The 21,122-nt window shown below is 49.2% G+C and overlaps 1 protein-coding gene across 3 annotated transcripts in view; it reads left to right on the top strand.

Moving 5' to 3' along the window:
* Nucleotides 1-21,122, top strand: part of Jdp2 (Jun dimerization protein 2) — a 43,385-nt gene that overhangs the window by 9,497 nt on the left and 12,766 nt on the right. The gene's annotated exons all lie outside the window — the stretch shown is intronic.

Genomic DNA, 21,122 nt, shown 5'->3' with positions numbered 1-21,122 from the left:
ACCTTGGGACTTTAGCTGTGCTCTTCACTGCGTGGTCTGAGAAGTGGCAGGAGGGACGGGGACTCAGACTTCACCCCAGCCTGTATTTTTACGAAGCTCTGGGGTATTCATGCATGCGTTCAAGTTTGAGCCACACTGGGCTAGGGCTGAAGGCTTACCCTGCCTGTGGGTCTAGGAGTCTAGGAGGTGAGAGGAGAGTGATGCTAATCCTATTTAGCAGTCTCTCCGGGGTGCTGGGAGGATCAACAGAGGACGTGGAGATGTGCACATGTTTTGAAAAGCATAGAGGGCATCGCGTTCTTTTTAAAAGTCAGTGTCCATGGTCACATCACCGCTTCCACCCTTTTTGGCTCCCATCTGGAGCTGAACAAGGGAAGTTAGGGGAAAAAAGAGTGGAGCCTTCCTCTTTACGCTGCTGCTGCAGAGATAGGCATGGCTTCAGTCCCCAACACCATCTGCCTGAGATGGGGTTTGCAGAGGACTGACTCATGGAAGCAGCCCCTTCTGAGGTCTCCTGCACCTGCTGCCTGCTCTTAGGACCCGCATGTGTCAGGACAGCTGTTCCCTGGCGACTGGTGAGAGGCAGTGTAGTGCATGCCTCACCCAGAGCGGGTGATTTGGTTTGTCTGAAGGTTTATCTGGTGAGGGTTCCTGCCGAGCTATGCCTTCTAAAAATCCACCAACTGGATGGAACCAGGGGTAGGATGTACAGGTAGCTGGAATGGGGCTGGGAACAGGCAGTAACCAAGCATCTTGCGTGTGTGGTCCTGCCTGGAGGAAGTGTTCACATGCTAAGGTGAGCCTCAGTGGAGACTCAGTGGAAACTGTGGAGACGGGGATTTGGGATGGAGGAAGGTGTCAGGCTGCGCACTATGTGCGTTGACTGGGTTTTTGTTCTCCGAGTCCCCTCTCTCCACATGAGTACCATGAAAGCTGCAGAGAAGGGTTTCTGGGGGCTTGCCCTGGGTAGCAAACTCGCTCTTTGCAGGCTGGAGTTGGCTTTCAGAGGTGTTTGCTTTGGCCTGCTCAGTATTTTCAGAGCAACCCAACCTGATATTTCACTTAAAATTTCCAGCAAAAAAACTTGGAAAATCTGGTTGCACGCTGCTCCAGTCCCAAAGGCTAAATGGATGGAGAGAGCTGCCTCACTCTTGATTACCATAGACCCCGATGCCTCCTTAGGACCTTGGCTCTGATTTTTTTGCTGGTTTTACCAACTTAACTGCCAGCTGTTTTCCCCGCCATTGCATGGCCCCTCCTGGAGTCTCTGGGCTTGAGACACCTACCTGGATTAAGGACATCACCGGTGTCTACTAAAGACTACTGATTCCAAAATGGGAATTGACTGACTACATTCTTCTGTCACAGAAGACCCTTGTCTTTGGCCCTCTGCTTCTCCCCTTCCTGGGCCCATTACCTGAAAGTGGTCCTTTCTGGGTTTTTCTGTTAGGAGAGTTTCTAACTGAACGGTGTCATTGAACTTTGAGGCCGTGAGTAGCTAGATGAAACCAGCAACTTCGGGTAAGCGCTGGCCCAGCTGTGACCTGCCTGGGCTGCAGCATTTTACACTTCTCACCTCCCCCAAAGACCTCACCTCCACCAAAGACATTACCTCCCCCAAAGACCTTGGAGGAGCTTCCTTTTTTTGGAGGAAAAAAAGACCCATTTTAGGGTTGGGTATTTTTACTTTTCACAGCCACCCCCAGACTGGTGGCATATGCCCTGTACTCGATAGTGACGCTCTGTCCTCACAGGCACCCACAGACGTGTACCATCCAGGCCGTGAAGATGACAAGCTGTTTTTAGGGCGTATTTGCATGTCCTCTAGCTCACTGTCAGGCTCAGCACTAGGGGGGCAGCGGCAGTTGGAGCAGCTGAATTGCTCCTCACCGGGGAAGGCCAGCCATGCCCCTAGAACTGACTTCCAGATGTTGCCTAGGTCAGACAGCGCGGTCAGAAGCTCTTTCTTGGGGTTGGTGGAGGACCCAGGACCTTGCAGCTGATGGAGCTGTGCAGAAGACCTATCTGTGTATGGCAAACGGCCTCTGTACATTTTCCCATGGGCGTTTTAGGCTCAGACAACTTCCTGCAATGATGCTAAGGTGCCGGTTCGCACTGATGAGCTGCCCCCGGCTCTGTGAGGGGTTCTTAACATACTCGATCTTTCTCTCCTTACCTCGTCCTGGTGACCCGTGTCCTCCCTGTGGCAGAGAGCAGGGATTTGAGGTCGAGCGGGCAGGTGAAGTGACAGGAGATCGTGCTGTTGAACAGTGGCGCCCCAAGTCCTAGATACGATGGCCAGTGGCTGTCACCACAGCTCTCTCCCTTGTTCCAGGTCAGTCAGCAGGTGTAGCGCTAGCCATTCTGTGAGGTTCCTGGTTTGTCTCGCAGGCCTCTGTGAGGTCATTCTCTATCTCCTTCTTCCTCTTCCCCTCTCTGTGCAGTGCTGTGTGAGTACGGTTGCTTTCCTGTCATGGCTGGCATGCAGAGATTAGAGGACAACCCCAGTGTCCGTCTCCACATTCCATCTTGAAACAGGGTGGTTGTTCGTTTTCCTGCTGCGTATGTCGGGCTAACTAGCTCCACAGCTTTGGAAGATTCTCCGGTCTCCATTTCTCATCTCCCCACAGGACCAGCAGGATGACAGACACTCAGGCTATGTGTCCATATTCCCCGATAGTTCCGGGGATTCCATCTCAGGTGCTTTTACCTACTGGGCCTTCTTGCCGTCCCTGAAGTCATGGCTGCTATTATGTAGTGGTTACAGGTGAGGTCTACAAGGCTCAGTGAGGTGCAAGGTCACCCGCTAGGAAAATAGCAAACCAGTGTGACTTTGGAGACAACAGATCTGTTAGCCAGTGCTGTTCCCATGCCCCATGTTTCTGCGAGGCCTTTGAACTCTCTCGGCCCGAGGATGCCGGATTCACCGAGCCCTAACACACTCATCCGTTCAATGGCAGTTCAGCAGTGACAATGTCTCAGGGTCCCAAGGGAGCAGGGGCCAAGCCACTGTGCAGGCGGCTCTGTCAGAGTTGGCTCTGGGGCCATCTGTCTTGTAAAGTCCAATAGTCTCCTGGGCCGTATCCAAACACACACAGCAGTTCAGTTAGAGAAAGCAGTTCAGTTAGGAATTAAGCAACAGGTTATGAATTACAAAGTGCTTTGTGCTGAGGCTGCTGTTAATGGCTGCCATGAGATTAAAATGGGTTGGGAACAATTCCTTGCCTGTGGTCCATCCACTGAGTATCTACTACATTGCCAAACATTGTGTTGTGTCCCAAGGCCGGAGCTATCAATAAAGGAGATAGAATCCTCCTCTCATTCGGAGCTATCATCGTGAGCTCGGCCAAAAAAGAAGGCAATTCATTTGTAGTTTTAAAGACCAGGTAGTGGTCAAGTTAGTCCCATCTGTTGAGATAGCATGGTGCTCATTCTGGTGACAGGCCAGGGCCTCTAGGGACATTCTATCCTGTTGAGGATTTCAGTATGTGTGTGTGTGTGTGTGTGTGTGTGTGTGTGTGTGTGTGTGTGATGTTTTAACAGCCGATAATTCTTTCTTGACTCTACCTTCTTTTCAAGGCAGCTTTGCTTTCTAGAAGACTCTGGCCTTTCCTCCTGTTATTTCATGTACTGTATCCCCTGAAGGCCAGCTAGCCCCTTCTGACCTGGAGACCTCAACCCTGGTACAGTGGGCAGAGCCACACACCAGGATGCACTCACACTAGTGGACAGGACCACCACACCCCGCTACTGCACTGCAATGTTTGGAGGGAGCTTAAGGGATCAAAATGAGACCCTCCAGGATAGAGGCTGGAAACCGCTCCGCTAGGCTGGGTATCTGCCTGCAGACTGAGTCTTATTCCAAACAGTCAAATTCTAAACAGTCAGTGATCTCCTTCCCTCCTCTGCCCTTCCCTTCCCTCCTCCTCCTCCTTTTATTTTGTTATTTTTTTCTAAACTAGGGTCTCCCTAAGTAGCCCAGGCTTGAACTTATGAACCTCCTGTCTCAGCCTTCTAAGAGGCTCCCTGCTCAGCTCGTGTGTGTGTGTGTGTGTGTGTGTGTGCGCGTGCGTGCGTGTGCGTGTGCATGTGCGTGCGTGTGTGTGTGCGTGTGTGCGTGCATGCGTGTGCGTGTGCGTGCGCGTGTGCGTGTGCGTGTGTGTGTGTGTGTGTGTGTGGTTTCTACCTAGCCCCTGCAGGCCACCCCCTTCTATGTACAAGTACTTTCGTTGCTGCTTTTTGTCTCACTCTGCACTTTGTCGTCTTGCTCTGGTCCCCTTCTCATGCTGCTCACGGGCAGATTTTCCAGTCTGTGCTCTGGGTTCAGGTGTGGGTTCGGGTCTCATATTCCACTTTACTTCTTCTGTCTGGTCCTGTAGCTCCTCGTGTGGGTGGTGGGTTCCACTCCTGCCTATTGGGCTGGCTGCTATTCACTGTCAGCTTGGCAAGGTACTGTGGTCTCTTCTCACTCATTTGCTCTTGTCTTCCAAGTCTTACCTTTCCTAGTTTTCCAATTTTTAATTTAAATGGGGGTTGGGGAGGGAGGAAGGGAGGAGGAAAGAAGGAGGAGAGGGAGGTAGGGGAAGAGGGAGGGGAAAGGAGAGAGAGAGAGAGAGAGAGAGAGAGAGAGAGAGAGAGAGAGAGAGAGAGAGAGAGAGAGAATAGGAATCAAAATAACGATTCTTAAACTTGGTGGATCATCCACATAGCTTGGGAAGCTTTTTCAAGATCCCCCTTTTCATTCCCTGCCCCGCCCCCTGGGATGCCCTGGGTATAGAATTTAGGGCCTCTGCACACTTATCAGGCTTGTTGTGCACTCATATCTCCTGGGGAACTTGACTCTCAGGCATCTATACCTCTGACATTCATATGTCCTTCCCAACTTCAGGGCAGGGTCCCCTTGTCAGTTTCCCAGCAAGACAGGAAATCTACTGCTGGCAGATCTCACACTGGGAGCTTCCTGCCTTCTCCAGGGCCCTCTGGGGCATTTTGAAGCTTTCCCCTGCCAGGTAAAGGTGAATTGGAATCTCTGGGCCCAGAGTGACTTCAGAAGACAGTTCACTCCCCAGCACAAGTGGTGTGTCCAGGGTGTGCTCACAAAAGGGACCGAGACATACATCCTTGTTTTAGTCTGAGCATACGAAGCTGCGTCAAGTCAGCGCTCTGCTGGGTAAACATTGGCCCAGGCTTGCTTGTGTTTTTAAAGACTTGAAACATAAAGGCAGTCCACTGACATTTTTAGCAAGCCTTGCATAATTGGTTTTTAATTTGTGGCTCTTTGGAATAGGTTTGGCCTTGTTCCCCCTGGCTCGGATCCCTTTTTTTTTTTCCTGGTCTTATACTCGGTTGGCAGAGAAATCCAGTCTGCCCTCTCTGGGAAGAGACCTTTCCAACTCATCTCTGAAATCTTGAATTTCTGCTCAGGCTCCATTGCGTTGTGAGCATTGGTTTGGAAAGTGGTTGACTATCTGAAATGTGGGTAGAGAATGCTCATGCATATGCAGGTGCACTCGCTCATGTGCATGCAGGTGCACGCGCTCACGGGTGAGCGTCTGTGGAAGCCAGAGATGGTGGCCTCAGATGTCATACTTCCTCAGTCGTGATTCACCTTGGTTTTTTTTTTTTTATTAATTTTAAGTTTTCTTTCTTTCTGTGTGTGTGTGTGTGTGTGTGTGTGTGTGTGTGTGTGTGTGTGTGTGTGTGTGTGTGTGTGTGTGTGTGTGTGTACTAGGTGTTTTGCTTGCATGTATGTCTATGTGAGGTGTCAGATCCCCTGGAACTAGAGTTACAGACAGTTGCAAGCTGCCATGTGGATGCTGGGAACTGAACCTGGGACCAGTCAGTGCTCTTAACCACTGAGCCATGTCTCCAGTGAATTTTTTTAACAAGGCTTTTTTGTTGTTGTTCTTTTGTTTTGTTTTTTGAGACAGGGTTTCTCTGTAGCTTTGGAGCCTGTCCTGGAACTAGCTCTTGTAGACCAGGCTGACCTCGAACTCACAGAGATCCACCTGCCTCTGCCTCCCGAGTGCTGGGATTAAAGGCTTGCACCACCACCGCCCAGCTAACAAAGAAATTGTTTTTATTGATATATATATATTTTTTCTGTTCCCCTCCCTTCCTCTCCCCTCCCCTTCTACCCTCTCTCATGGTCCCCATGTTTCCAATTTACTTAGGAGATTCTGTCTTTTTCTACTTTCCATGTAGATTAAATCCATGTATGTTTCTCTTAGGGTCCTCTTTGTTGTCTAGGTTCTCTGGGATTGGGCATTGTAGGCTATTTTTCTTTGCTTTATGTCTAAAAGCCACTTATGAGTGAGTACGTATGATAATTATCTTTCTGGGTCTGGGTTACCTCACTCAATATGATGTTTCCTAGATCCATCCATTTGCCTGCAAATTTCAAAATGTCATATTTTTTTTTTGCTGTATGGTGCTCCACTGTGTAAATGTACCACATTTTCCTTATCCATTCTTTGGTCGATGGGCATTTAGGTTGTTTCCAGTTTCTGGATATGACAAACAATGCTACTATGAACATAGTTGAGCACATGTCCTTGTGGCATGATTGAGCATCCTTTGGATATATACCCAAAAGTGGTATTGCTGGGTCTTGAGGTAGGTTGTTAACTTATTTTCTGAGAAATCGCCATACTAATACCCCAGGGGGTTGTACCAGTTTGCCCTTCCCCCAGCAATGGAGGAGTGTTCCTTTTACCCCATATCATCTCCAACATAAGTTGCCATCAGTGTTTTTGATCTTGGCCATTCTTACAGGTGTAAGATGGTATCTCAGAGTTGTTTTGATTTGCTTTTCTCTGATGGCTAAGGATGTTGAGCATTTCCTTAAGTATCTTTCAGCTATTCTAGATTCCTCTGTTGAGAGTTCTCTTTTTAGGTGTGCACCCCATTTTTTATTTGGATTATTTGTTCTTTTGATGACCAGTTTCTTGAATTCTTTGTATATTTTGGAAATCAGTCCTCTGACTAATGGGGGGTTGGTGAAGATCTTTTCCCATTCTGTAGGCTGCCATTTTGTCTTGTTGACCATGTCTTTTGCTTTACAGAAGCTTCTCAGTTTCAGGAGGTCTCACTTATTAATCGTTTCTCTCAATGTCTGTGCTACTGGGGTTATATTTAGGAAGTAGTCTCCTGTGCCAATGCGTTCAAGTGTACTTCCCACTTTCTCTTCTGTGAGGTTCAGTGTGGTTGGTTTTATGTTGAGGTCTTTGGTTCATTTGGACTTGAGTTTTGTTCATGGAAATAGATATGGGTCTATTTTCATTTTTCTACATGTTGATATCCAGTTATGCCAGCCCCATGTTGAATATGCTTTCTTTTTTCCATTTTATATTTTTTGCTTCTTTGTCAAAAGTCAGGTGTTTGTAGGTGTGTGGATTGATATCCAGGTCTTCTATTCCATTGGTCCTCCTGTCTGTTTTTATGCCAGTACCAGGCTGTTTTCAGTACTGTAGCTCTGCAGTAGAGTTTGAAGTCAGGGATTGTGATGCCTCTAGAAGTTCATTTATTGTACAGGATTGTTTTAGCTATCCTGGGTTTTTTGCTTTTCTATATGAAGTTGAGCATTGTTCTTTTAAGGTCTGTGAAGAATTTTGCTGGGATTTCAATGGGCATGGCATTGAATCTGTAGATTGCTTTTGGTAAGATTGCCATTTCTACTATGTTAATTCTTCCTACCCAAGAGCATGGGAGATCTTTCCATTTTCTGGACTCTTCTTCAATTTCTTCAAAGATTTAAAGTTCTTGTCATACAAGTCTTCCACTTGTTTGATTAGAGTTACTCCAAGATAGTTTATTCTATTTGTGTCTATCTCTAATTTCTTTTCCAGCCCATTTATCATCTTTGTATGAAGGGCTACTGATTTTTTTTAGTTAATCTTGTATCCTGCTACATTACTGAAAGTGTTTATGAGTTATAGAAGTTCCTTGGTAGAATTTTTGGGGTCGCTTGTGTAAGCTATCATCTTATCAGCAAATAGTGAGAGTTTGACTTCTTTTTCAATTTGAATCCCCTTGATCTCCTTTTGTTGTCTTATTGCTCTAGCTAAAATCTCGAGAACTATGTTGAACAGATATGGAGAGATTGGACAGACTTGTCTTGTTCCTGATTTCAGTGGGATCGCTTTGCGTTTCTCTCCATTTAGTTTGATGTTGGCTGTTGGCTTGCTGTATATTGCCTTTAGTATGGTTAGGTATGTTCCTTGTATCCCTGCTCCCTCCAAGACCTTTATCATGAAAGAATGTTGTATTTTGTTGAAGGCTTTTCCAGCATCTAATGAAATGATCATTTCACCTTTATTTTCGAGACAAAGACTCTTATTGGGCCATAGCTCCTTAGCTGTGGGTAGGCAGGCTGGCCAGGGAGCCCCACTGATCCTCCTTTGCCTTCCTGGCACGGCAATTATAAGCATGTGCCACCGTGCCCAAATTTTTAGGTAGGCTCTGGGGGTTGAACTCAGGTCCTCGTGTCTGCATGGCAAACACTTTACTGACAGAGCCATCACCACAGCCCTGGACTTTTGTCTGTTTGTTGTTTTGTTTTTAACAATTGAACTGAAGGAGGAGTGACGGTGTCTGGTGGTGATGAGGATGTCTGATGTTGGCCCCTGTGGTCCTGCGTCTACGTTGATACTGAACCCTGAGCATGTACAGGGCTTCAGGAATTTTTACTGTAATTAATATTTGGGGGATCAAGATGTAGCCCAGTGGTAGGTAGAGTCCTTGTCTAGCATGCTCAGGATTCTAGGTTGATATCAAACACATGGGTCATAGCAATTGTGCTGACACGGGGTCCTTTGTAGAGATGATGGAAGACATCTGTGTCTTCATGGGAATATCTGTATCTTCTCGGTGGAAACTGAACACTTGAAAATTTTGGGGAGTCTTGTGGCTTCTTCATGCTCCCACCAAAAGAAGGGCGTGGTACCAGTACCTCCTTCTCAGAGCTGATAGAATACAGTGCGTTAATGTGAGTGACCTTGTCCCAGGATGCCTGCCCTGTAATAGAACACACACATCCAGAGGGTTGATTGTGCAAGTTCATTTTTTTGTGATTGATTAAGGAGCTGGTTCTACGAACTCGTGTTTCCTAGAAAGTCCCTTGTCCTTGAAAATGCTGGTCGGCCTGAGCGTTTGGAGATGCCCAGGAGCAGGACGTCGCCCTGGTGTCCTAACCGTGGGAGCCACTTCTGGGATCTGGGACGAGCACTGGGCTTGAGTGTGTGCTTCCAGGTTTAAAACGGAAGGATCCTCATGCCCAGTGTGACTTTGGGCGAGTTATTGGCGGGGCTGAGCCGTAGAACAAGGAAACTCAGACTCTGAAACTTTAATGCGAAGGTTAAGGGAGACACAATGTACAAAGACGGCCTTGATCAAACAGAGCACTCCGTGCTGGGGAATCACCTCTCCTGGGAATGAGTGCATTTGCTCCGATTCCACTGTCTTGAGGGTGTTGATCTCATGATGTGCGGAGCTTGTGACTTGGGCTGTAAGGAAGTGGTGGACCTTCCCGTTTCTGAGTACTCCTGCCGTGGAGAGGCAGCTGGAGTCTGCTATCTTCAGACTGTGGGCAGGGAGCTGCTCTAGCCCTTTGCTTGTCTCCTGTGGTGTTTAGGTAACGCTGGATGCCTATTGGCTGCTGTTTGTTTGTTTGTTTGTTTGTTTGTTTTAGCAGCCCTGTAAAGTGGCCTCTTCAGGTATTTCTGTCCATTTCCTTTGCTGTTGCCAGATCCCTGGCAACATGAATGGTAGGTTGGGAAATTTATGTGTTTCCCAGGTAAAATTCATCTGGTTGAGCAGTGTGAGCCGTTTAAGGCCCTCTCACCTCTAGTGTTCCAAAAGGCATAGAACAATTTGGCTGGAGGCTGAGCAGAGCGCTCCTAAAAGATGTGTAGATGGGTTGAGGCAGGCTGTGTGAGCTCTGGAGATGAAGTTGCGAGTCCTCTCTGAGTTTAGCTGCCCTGGATGGCCATGCTCTGCAGCATAAGTGTCCCAGTTTACCGAGCCGTGTGTGTGTGTGTGTGTGTGTGTGCGCGCGCGCATACTGTGGGTGGCAGGGCCTCTCCAGCCTTCTGTCATTGCCACCACACAACCTCAGTGACTACCCCTGTACTGTGGCAATGGTCCCGAAGCCCATGTCACTTCTGCTCAAGGGGCTGAGCTCTACCAAAGTTGTGATACACCCCTGTAAAAATGGTTGTCTTAGGGAGACAGGAGAACAGTGTCTGGCAGGGCTCAGGGTGTGTGTCGGGGGGTCATAGAGAGGAAGTATAAAAGTTTTAAAGTCAGCTATGGTTATGCAAGTTACCTGGCTCAATATACTAAGAGCTATTGAATCACGTAGTTCAGTGGGTGAGTTGTCTATGTGAATTTTATCTCAATAATACTTATAAATTGGAGAGCATGGTATCTGCCTCACAGGGGTCTGAGGAGGGTCAATATAACAGTTCTCCCAGCATGCAGCAGTGTTCCATAATTTGCATCTATGGATATTAAATCCCTCTTTGGTGCTGGGGAGAGCTAAACGGTTAAGAGCACTTGCTGCCCTGCAGAGGACCCAAGTTTGGTTCCCAGCATCCACACGGTGGCTCACGGCCTCCCATATCCCCAGGAGATCCGATAGGCGTCCACATGGTGCATATGTTGGTACGCAGGCACCACATCCACACACCTAAAAGTAGAATAAATAAATCTAAAAGACAATCAAATAAATTCCCCTTTGGTGCCAACAGCAGTGCAAAATCCCGGAGCTGGTGAGGGTCGGCTTTCTCTACTTTCTTTCTGTCGCTAGGCTCATCTGGGAGCAAACAGCATGGGCAGGATCTCGCACAGAGCTCTAGGAAATAGGGTATGCCAGAGTGACACTAACTCTGGCTACACGTCTGGCTACAAATCTGCAAATCTACAAATCTGGCTACAGCTCGGATTCATTCAGTCTGCATGTGGCTGGCAGGCGGCGATAACCTGTGTCTATTGGTTGAAACCTTCAGTACAGGGGAAAGCAGCCACTGTCTGTGTTTAGGGCAGGAGGCCTCCCTGAATACTGCCCTTGGTAGTCAGTAAGCTGCTTTTGCAGAGGTCTGCTCTTTCCTGCTCCAGCCTCCTCTTGGGAGGACCATTAACTGTTAGGGAATGGAGACTCAGTAAGACCAGGCCATTAGCAAACTTGTTAACATGACTTCCTTCTATTGAAAAGAAAGTTGTCTTTTTGTGTGAGATCTGCCTACAGATCTGTCTACAGATCTCATAACTCTTAGTTACCTGCTATAATGGCTCCTGGTGCCGAGGTGATCTGTTTTGCATAGATTAGGGGCCTTCCTGTGACTTGACTTTAACTGAGGACAGCCAGGGCATCATTTTCTGTCTGTTCACCTACTCATCTACCTAGCTGCCAATTGCCTGACCTACGGTTGTAAGTAAATTTGGATGCTGAGACTCTCTGAACCATGCAACCATCCCAGCTAATTCTGAGTTTAAATTTTTCATTAATCAAAGCACACGTCGTTCCCATTAAATGACTCTAGTATTGATGCACATATAGGTCTTTGAACGGAATTCTGCCATTTTCTAGATTTAACTTTTGTGGTATCAAATGGACAAAAGGCTTTCGTTGCTAAAACCAGCCCGGAACCCACTGATTTGTACTGATGTTCTTCACTGTGGGTCCCTCATGCCGATGGCATGGCAGCCAGGAGTATGCCAGAAGTGTCATCTTGGGTTTTGCCCAAGCTGACTCTGTGGAGGGTGGGGTCTAGGACTCCTTTATGCGTGAAGCCCTCTGGGAATTTGGAAGTTGTGAGGTCATTGGGCCTTCCAGCCCTGCCCGGCAAGCTGCTGTCTGAGAATGACTGACAAGGATTAAAACCACATTTTCCTTCAAACTTCTCTCCAGTGTCTTGCATGGATCCACCTGCCCTTGGCTGTTTATTAAAGCGCATGGAGCCTGGATCTGTTCAACCAGCGCTTGGTCTGAGTCAGCATCCAAACCCCTTATTTCCATGTCTTGAGATCTCTGGCCTGACATCAGCAGTGCCCATGCCCTGAGGGACTTCACGCAATTCATTAAGCTGGCTCCTTTGTTGTTATAGGAAGGGACAATCAGATAAGCTGTTCCCATGCCCGGGGAGCCTGCATTTGGTGTGACTGCCCTTGAGTTCTTAACCGGTCTGGCTTAAGGACTAGGTAGGGCGTCACTCCATCATCCCCCTGGCCAGTGACCGCTGTCTGCCATACTCCACCTGCCTTAGCGCGGCCAAGTTCTTCCCCACCCATCTGAGCTTTCATCTTCTTGGTGAAACCCTCCCATCCTCTAAGCCAGGCATTCCCGGCTGTGACCTTACTTGACCTTGTCCCAAGTGCAGGGTTTTTATTGGCCAGCGTTCAGTTCCCTGGACGGAGAGGTGGCCATTCTGCTGAGTGATGCTGTCAGTTATCTGTTGCTTGCGCCCGAGAGAAATTGGCTGAAACCAGTGGTTTGGCTGCACGGCCTGCATACAGATGAAATGGAACTGCCTTGGTGGAGAATAATTAAGCTCGGGACCTTGTTTTTCACCTTCACAGTGAAAGACGAATGACTTCCAAAGGCTTTAACGGCTTGGCACTTGAAAAGGGAGACTTGGGCCAACGGGAGCTTCCAGAGCAGCCCCGCTCATAAACATGCCGTGCGGCGGCTGAACCTCTCTCTCTAACTGTTGGTAGAGTCCATGCACAGGAGCAGGAATCTCGTGCGTTAACCAACGTCTTTCGGGCATTTCACGCCACACAGCGCTGTTAGAGAAGCCATTTCGGAACTGGGGAGATAGTTCAGTCAACTATCTGACTGAATAATTGCTGCATAAGCGCTAGGACCTGAGTTCGATCCCTGGCACCGACGTGAAAGCCAGACGTGGTGATACACACCTGCGATCCTGCTGCTAAGGAGCCAGAGACCAGAAGAACCTCAGTGGTCAGCCAGTCTAGTAAATCGTCAAGTTTCAGGTTTGGTGAGAGGCTCTGTCTCAAAGATAAAATAAAACAGCATAACCAAGGTAGGGGCTATTGAGGAAGACGGCCGGTGTCAGCCTCTGCCCTGTGCGTGGACACACGCCGAAAAACCACTTCCAACGGGTTATTAGCTTTTTGAGGAGAAAATAGGTTTTCTCCTGCCATTTGTTTTCTGCATTTGTTTTGTGCCTGCCTTTTGGGGATATTGAGAGGCCTTTATCGTCTTTAGACAAGACAGCTGGACAAGAGAAAAGACTGATGGCCTCGCGTTGGGAAACCAGAGCCCACTAAACCGTAGGTGTGGACCAAGCCTCCGTAGGTGTGGACCAAGCCTCCGTAGGTGTGGAACAAGCCTGAAACAGACACATTTCAATAAAAGTCATCGCTCGGAACAGCTCCCTGTTGGCTGCTGTTCTCTCTTTTCCTCTCGGTTAGAACTGATCCCTGCCTGGGCCAGGACAGTTGTTCTGGTGTCTCCTCCGTTCTCATTCCTAGTAGCTCTGTTTGCTCTTTCTCTAGCCCGGTTGTCAGTGAATGGGTGTCACCCTGCTCAGCCTGGTTTTGGAGGCTTTGTTCCAAACACAATGCTGTCTTTTCTTAGCCTCGGAAACAGGCTGTTCTGTATGGCTTTCTGCGAAAATGGCCCTTTCCCGACATGTGCTGTAAAGCAGCCCACGCCTAGCAGCCTTTTGTTTTATAGGTTCTCTTGACCCAAAAGATTTTTTCTTTCTGTGGACTAGGTGGGTAGAAGGCCAAAGTCAGAGACAAGCATCACTTCTTGGTGAGGGGTGGTGGGGAGAGGAGACAGAAGTTGGTTTAACAGGTGAGCCTGAGGCACTAGTGTAGCAATTCATAAAAGACTAACCAGTTCGTAAAAATGGTATCCGTGCCTCTTCCTGGAAGACAGTGACTTTCTGCCAAGCCTGCCAGTATCTGATCCAGGGACCTGGGCATGCTCACTCACCTCTGTGAGCTTTTGCCTCACGGATGCACAGAGCTATAGTATCTTAGGGTCTTGTCTGTTCTGGAACCTCAGGCTGGGGTTTAGTTTCCAGACCCATTTCTTCCTACCATTGCCGGCAGGTATGGGGAGTGCTCATCCACCTGCTGAGCCTAGGAGCTGAGGAATCACTGTGGCAGGGGAGCTGGTGCCCCCATCAGTGCTCTCATGAAGCCTTCTTCCAGGGTTTACCAAGTGGCCTCCAGGGAGCAGGGCCTGGTGCTTGCAGTTGCCATGGTTACATGCTGGCTCTGCAGGCAGCAGAGTGCAGTAGCAAAACACTGGACCAGGATCTGAAATATTGGGTTCTTATACTTGAGCCATAGGTCTGGTCCCCATAAAGGGAACCATTTCAGCATAAAGGGAAATAAATACCCAGGTTCTTGTCTAGATGAAGCCTCCTTTCCTCCTAGCAAATGTTTAGCCATCTTCTGGGCACACAAAAAGCCAGCCTGACACAGGCTTTCTCTTCATGGAAGCTCCCACCGTGATGGGGACAGCAGCAGAGGGTACAAAACAAGGAGAAGCTCAGAGTTGAATGGGGGGAGCTCAGAGGGATGGTTCTTGGCTCGAGGGCTTATAGTCAAGGAGGACTTCCTGATGGAGGTGGTATTCCCACTAAGTATACAGGAGACCTGACAAGTGAGCTGATGGCAGAATGGTGCAGAGATATGCAGGCCAGGGCAGTCTGAGGCCGATTAGCACCGGGCGCTTCGGGAACACAGAGTAGTAGAGTTGGCACAGGCAGCAGGGGAGATCACAGACAGGTGTGGCTAGGGCACAGGAACCTTGTGTGATTTAGTAAGCAGCTTGGCATTTAGAGCAAGAAAGCCACTACCGCCATCAAAGGGCCGCCACTGGTTATGCTTGCATTTCAGAAGGAGTTGGTGGCTGGGAGGATGAAGGATAGTTACTGCAGGACCAGGAGTCCTTCTGGGAGGCCATTGTGGTATTCCAGCTGTGTGTGAAGTAGGGTTCAGGAAAACGGCAGTAGAGATGGAAGACGGAGACCGAATCTGAAAGCCGTGCAGGGTGGGCATGTCCAACCTATGTTGCATGGGCCACGTGCATCTCAGGTTAGCTCTGAACGCTGCGCACTCCTGATGTAGGTGTGTCTTCTAGCTATCTGATGATTTCATTGGTTAATTAATAAAGAAACTGCTTGGCCTGATAGGTCAGAACATAGGTGGGTGGAGTAGACAGAATAGGATGCTGGGAGTGAGGCAAATGCCTCGGGCATATGCCATGCCTCTCCTCTCTGAGACAGTTGCCATGGAGCCAGCCGCCAGGTCAGACATGCTGAATCTTTCCCGGTAAGACACCACTTGTATATAGATTATTAAATATGGGTTAAAGCAAGATGTGAGAATTAGCCAATAAGAGGCTGAAACTAATGGGCCAGGCAGTGTTTAAAAGAATACAATTTGTGTGTTGTTATTTTGGGGCATAAGCTAGCCAGGCGGCCGGGAGCTGGGTGGCAGGAACACAGCCTGCTGCTCCTCACTACACAGTCGATTTGTAGATGACGGTGCCATGTCACAGCTGTAGAAGCTTGGACATTCCTGGTGTAGGGCACGGAACTGGGTGTCTAGTTAGGTCAGAATTGAAGCTAACGAGGAAGATAGGACAGAGTAGGCCAGAGCTTGTATCTCAGGGGAAGAGGTGTGTGGCGATGCCAGCCAGGGTGGAGAACAGAGAGGAAGGAACCAGTAGGGGATCTCATCTTTGGTGGCCGAAGCGCGTCACAGTGAGCGTCCAGGCCTCAGCTGGGTATGTGGGTGTGGACATAAAGATCTGGTTAGTAGTCGTGTCCAGGAGGCTGTGGCACCACAGGAGTGGATGCCATGGTACCTGTGGTGGTGCCAGTGAAATGAGAAGCGTAGGCGAGGGCGTGGCATGGAAAGGCTCCCAGGTGTGGGGACGGGGTCGGGGATTAGGCGAGTAATAAAGTGACTTGGACCAAGGTGGAGAGAATTCAAGAACAGAGGTGGCACAGACAGCTAGTGGCCTAAGAGGATGAACCCACGTGTCCTTTGAGAGTTTGTTTGGAGGTTCTAGAAGGGGAGCGCAGCTACTTGTAGACCCTTGACCGAAGACCAGACCTTCTCTATTCGGGGAAGGTCGTCCTCTTCAACTGAGTGCAGCTTCAGGAGGGATGCACATGGACCGACCAGTGAGGGGGGAAGAGGACACCTGCCTAGCCGGCTGGATCAGCCAGATCAACCCTGGAGATCAATGGGGTGATAGAGGTCGCAGTCAGATCACCCTCACATTCCCAATTGTCCTTTGAACTTGTCCTCTGAGACCCAGTCCCTGCCCTCAAGTGTAAACCTGGAGCCAGACTCAGTTTCCCATCTGTGGAATCTAGGGATAGGGCCTGGTGTTTGCCATTTAATCTGTGAATACAAAAACTTCTTCAAAGGGGTCTGGAGAATATTATTGTCCTTCTTGTATCTCACTCTTCCTCCCTGCTCTGTAACCAAACCTGCCAGGAGGACAGAACCCAGGGAAGTCAGCGGAGAGGAGGGTCTACTGCAGTCAGTCGCAGGAGGCAGTCTGCCATCACAGAATCCAGTAGCTGCCCTGCCTGTAGAGCTATGGGCTGATCTTTACCTTCCCAAACTGCAGTTCATTCACTGGTAGAACAAGCAAACGAGGCCCCTCAGCTTCCCTTGCAGATGTACCTACAGGTCAGAGAGAAGTGGGAACTATTGTTTCTGTAAAGTGTTGAGATGGTCCAGAGAGTGGTTGGCAGGGTCTCAGTAGGACATTGATAGTGATGGCGAGACCCCAGACTTCTGATGGCAGACTCCACTGGAATCAGATGCGAGCCAGGAGGCCGTACAACCGGCAGATGTGGGTTTTTTGTTTTATTTTGTTTTGTTTTGTAGGCTCAAGTGTTGTTTGCTTCAAAGTGGAATTAAAGTTGGCAATGCTAAGAATTGAGAGGTCTTACTTTTAAAAATTCATATTTTCAGCTAGTCCTGAAAACTGCAAGATTGGGTACTATTGAGACTGCTTTGCTGGTGTTAACCCGGGTGTCTCCTCTGCAGACACAGCCCTATCCAGACACACCCCCCCGCCCCGCCTCCTTTATTAACTATTCATTAACTGGCCTCATTCTGGACTGTGGCTTGGGGTTGCCACCCTGGCCTTTGAGTGCCATTTGTGTGAATTTGCTCGTGAAGCCGTGCCCAGAAGGAGCAGACCTTCAGCCCTTGGCTGCTTGCATCAGAGGGCTTGGCTGGGGATGAGGAGAGGCCAAGAGCAGATGGTTCAGAGAGCAGGCCAGAGGCGTGGCCCCAGAAGGCTGCAAAGGGACAGACCCTGGGGTTTCCTCATCCCTGCAGGAGTGGTGGTGGCCAAGATTTCACCTCTGAACTGCCCTACTTTGTTGATTGGGGGTGGGGGTGAGGGAACCCCTGGCTCATCGCAGCCTGTTTATGTGGGGGAATGTCTGGTATGTTTGGCATTTGGGTGTTTGCTTCCCAGGGTGCTCATGGGTCCCTGGTGTTGAAATGTGGCTTCTTCATATCATTGTGGGGACTCTTGTGGGCCTGGATAGTGGCTTTAAGCCCAGAGCTGCGACTGGATGCTGCAAGGCTGTTTCACCTTTTCCGGCTCTCTCCTCTCTCCATGCCAAGGAGGGAGGCTGACTGTGCCTCTGGGCAATTGGAGTGCTAGCTGCTTTGCTGCGTGCAGAGAAGGACATTTGCAGAGCCATTCCTGTGTGCTTGGCTCTGGGCTGGGGCTGTGTCCTGCAGAATCCACCCTGTGCCATCCGTGTGAATTGAGGAATGGGGACTCAGAGAAGGGCCCACAGCCTTACTAACAGAGTGGCTGTGGACCCAAACCATGGAGAACAGTGCAGATTTTGCCGTCACCCACACCCACGCCTGGCTCCCTCTGTGCACACTTTGGTTCCGGGCCCTTCAGATCTCCTCGCTAACAATACCGTTGGCTTCTGCTTTTCTCTGTCTACCTGTCTGCTTGTGCTGTGTTCCTTTATTGCTTTGTCCTTGTGACCTCGTGACAGAGAGTTTCTGTATTTCCTATACCTTGGGTGAAACGTGTCATTTTTCTTTCTTGTTCTCGCTTGGTGGTCTCACAAAAGAATTTTTTTCCTCCTGAGACAGAGAGTTTTGTGTAGCCCAAGCTGGCCTTGACCTAGATAGTGTAGCCAGTGTTGACTTAGAACTTCTGATCCTCCTGCCTCCACCTCACAGGTGCGCGCCACCACGCCCAGTTTAGGCGGGGCTGACGGTGGGGTCCAGGGCCTTCTACACTGCAAACACTGTCAGCTGAGTCATATCCCCAGCCTTCAATAGACATAATTTTGAAACTACTTTTGAAATGTCAGGTGTCACATATCAGTCTTGTGTGAACTCCTGCAGCTGCAGAGGCAAAGTTCTGTGTCCCGAGGAACGTGACCCAAGGTGAAGACTAAGCTGAGGAGAACGGAAGAGGTCCCGCCAGTAGCTAGGTAGCCACTGCTTGTTCCTGTTCATTGTGTAGTATGTATATATATATATATATATATATATATATATATATATATATATATATATATATATAAATTTAAAAAGACCCAAAGAGGATAAAAGCAAAATGAACCTTGCTATCAGGACTAGAAGTTCTGTGGTGGATATGTGTTTCCATGGAGGGCTTACGTGAAGAGGCTGGGGGGGGGGGGGACGGCAGGGGTGGGGTGGGGTGGGGGTTTTAGATGCATGTGGAATACACAGAGACCACGTGACCTTTCACAAAGCCAGGAGTGCTTGGGTCCTGGGGGCTGAAAGACCTGGATTAGAACCCTGAGCTGTTACCAGTCCTGGGCCTTATCTGTAAAAGGGGGTGGGGAGCCAAGAGAGGTCTGTGTTAGATGCCTAACAAGATAGAAAAGTAAATATTCTTGATTTAATTCATAAATATCCATCGAGGCCCCCGCCCCCGCCCCCGCCATGCCATACTCAGCCCTAGTGGCTGGGTGAGGGCAGTAGAGGCAGGCTAAGGTATTTATGTAGATAGGCAAACTATAAATAGGTTAATAACCTCAGGGGAAACTAAAAAGCAGCAGGCAGATGTCTACCTGGAAAAGGTAAATGCGATTCGTGAAAAGCCCCTGGAAAGAAATAGATGGTGTGTGTGTGTGTGGGGGGGGGGGGTGATGAAAAGAAAGGCACCTTCCGTTGAGGTGGCCGTGGAATCTAGAACAAGGAGTCCCAGGAGAGGGGACGGCGTGTGTAGAGCCCAGGAATGGGAAGGACTTGGCGTTCTGATGACACGGGAGACCCTGTTGCTGGAGTTAAGGGTAACGGAAAAAGCCAGGCTGTAGAAGAAGCAGTCAGGGCTGGATCTTCTCCCGCTGGGCCCTGCCCAACCTACGAGGGGTTGTGCCGGAAGTGATGGAGGCTGTGGAGGATTGAAAACAGGAGATAGCTGACCTTGTAGCCAGGAGAGCCCCTGGGGGCCATCGCTTGTCACAAGGCTCAGCAGCGAGAGTTCGATGATGACGCAATCTCGTCGGCTTGCAAGTGGGATCCTTGCAGGGTGTGAAAATGGGCTGTTGTGAGGGGGGTTGTTGGATTCAGGTGGTTTCAGGCTTGTTTCTGGCTGAACCATCAGGTAGATGGTGGTATTTACAGAAAGAACACAACCGCGGGAGAGATACATTTGTAGAGAGAACAGCCAAGGGCTCATGATGCTCTCTTGAGCAAACTCCAGGGCACACAAGTCCCCTGGGAATCAGATTACAGACAAATTCCAGTCGCGAAGGCCTGGGGTGGGGTTCAGGAAGGAAGCCGCTAAGCAGACAGTTGTCCCTAGATCTTCACTCTCAGTCTCAGGGTGCTAGAACCCGACAGTGCCGTCAGATCCATGTGTATCTTGCCTGCAGCGTGCCTCTTGTGGCCTATCATAGCAAAGTACCATTATCCAGCATCCTTTGTTTTGAGCTTAGCCAATGGGAGGCACCAGCAAGGAGAGGGAATATTCTTTAGCTAATTATTAGAGCATTTTTAAATGTTTGGGGAGAGTGTAGTATTTCATACATGCATGCAGGGTGTTTTGATCACGCTAACCCTCCCTCCACTCAGTTCCCCTCTCACCTCCCACCAACGATTTCCTCCCAGCTTCATGTGTTTATTGTTTACCAACTGAGTGACCCAAAGGCCTCCAGAATGTGTGCGGGTGTAGGATTATCTACTGAGGTAAGGGTGGACTCTCAAGGGCTGCATCTTCGAAGAACGCTGCCTCTCCTTTCTGAGCAGCTGGGGTAGAACTTCATGTCCACTTCCCTTCTCTATGCTGGGATCTTGTCTGTCTGGAGCTTGCTGAGGTTTTGTGCGTGCTATCATGCCTGCTCTGAGTTCCTATGTACAGCTGCCCACACGTGTCCTGGAAACAGCTGTTGTCATCCGCCACCTCTGGCGCTCACACACGCTGCAGTCTCTCTTCTGCAGTGCTCTCTGTGCTTTGGGAGGGGAGGGAGGAAGTAGCTGTCCCATTTAGGACCAAGGGCTCCAGGCTCGCTCATTCTCGGCATGTTGATCAGTTGTAGGTCTCTGGTAATCATTGTCTACTGCCCGTAGAAGCTTCTCTGATGAACCAATCTGCGAGTAAAATGATAAGTTGTTCGGAGTCAGTTTAATACCGTGTCCATTTAGCACAATGGTATAGCAGGAGCTAGGGGGAGGATTTTAGACGTCAGTCTTCCCAGTGCTGGCACCATTTGCTTGTTCCCATAGCTGCTGTCTAAGGGCCCTCTGCACCCGTGCTCTGCGCTCTGCGTGGCTGGTTCTAGACTTTACTGCTGGGTAGTTCTTCCTAAGATCACGAGGACCACCTCCTTCTCTTCCTGTATCACCAGGCACCCCTGATGATGGGCGGGGGAACCTAATGTCCCAGGTGTTTTTCAGTAGCAAGTGGTAGAAACCTCAGGCTCACTCCACGTCAAAGGAAAAAGTCTCAAGATCCGTGGGTCCATCGTGAACCCCAAAGACAAGCTCTATAGTCAGGCCCTACTGGGTGGGATCAAGAGGACCAAGATGGTTTTGTTTTTTTTCTTTTTTTCTGCCTGTGTGCTGCTGTTTGCCATTGTCTCTGTCTGTCTGTCTTTCTGTCT

The sequence above is a fragment of the Arvicola amphibius genome, chromosome 7 (genome assembly GCF_903992535.2).
Source record: "Arvicola amphibius chromosome 7, mArvAmp1.2, whole genome shotgun sequence".
NCBI classification, from domain to species: domain Eukaryota; kingdom Metazoa; phylum Chordata; class Mammalia; order Rodentia; family Cricetidae; genus Arvicola; species Arvicola amphibius.
The sequence above is the reverse complement of the archived record's forward strand: the minus strand, read 5'-3'. Positions and strand labels throughout refer to the sequence as shown.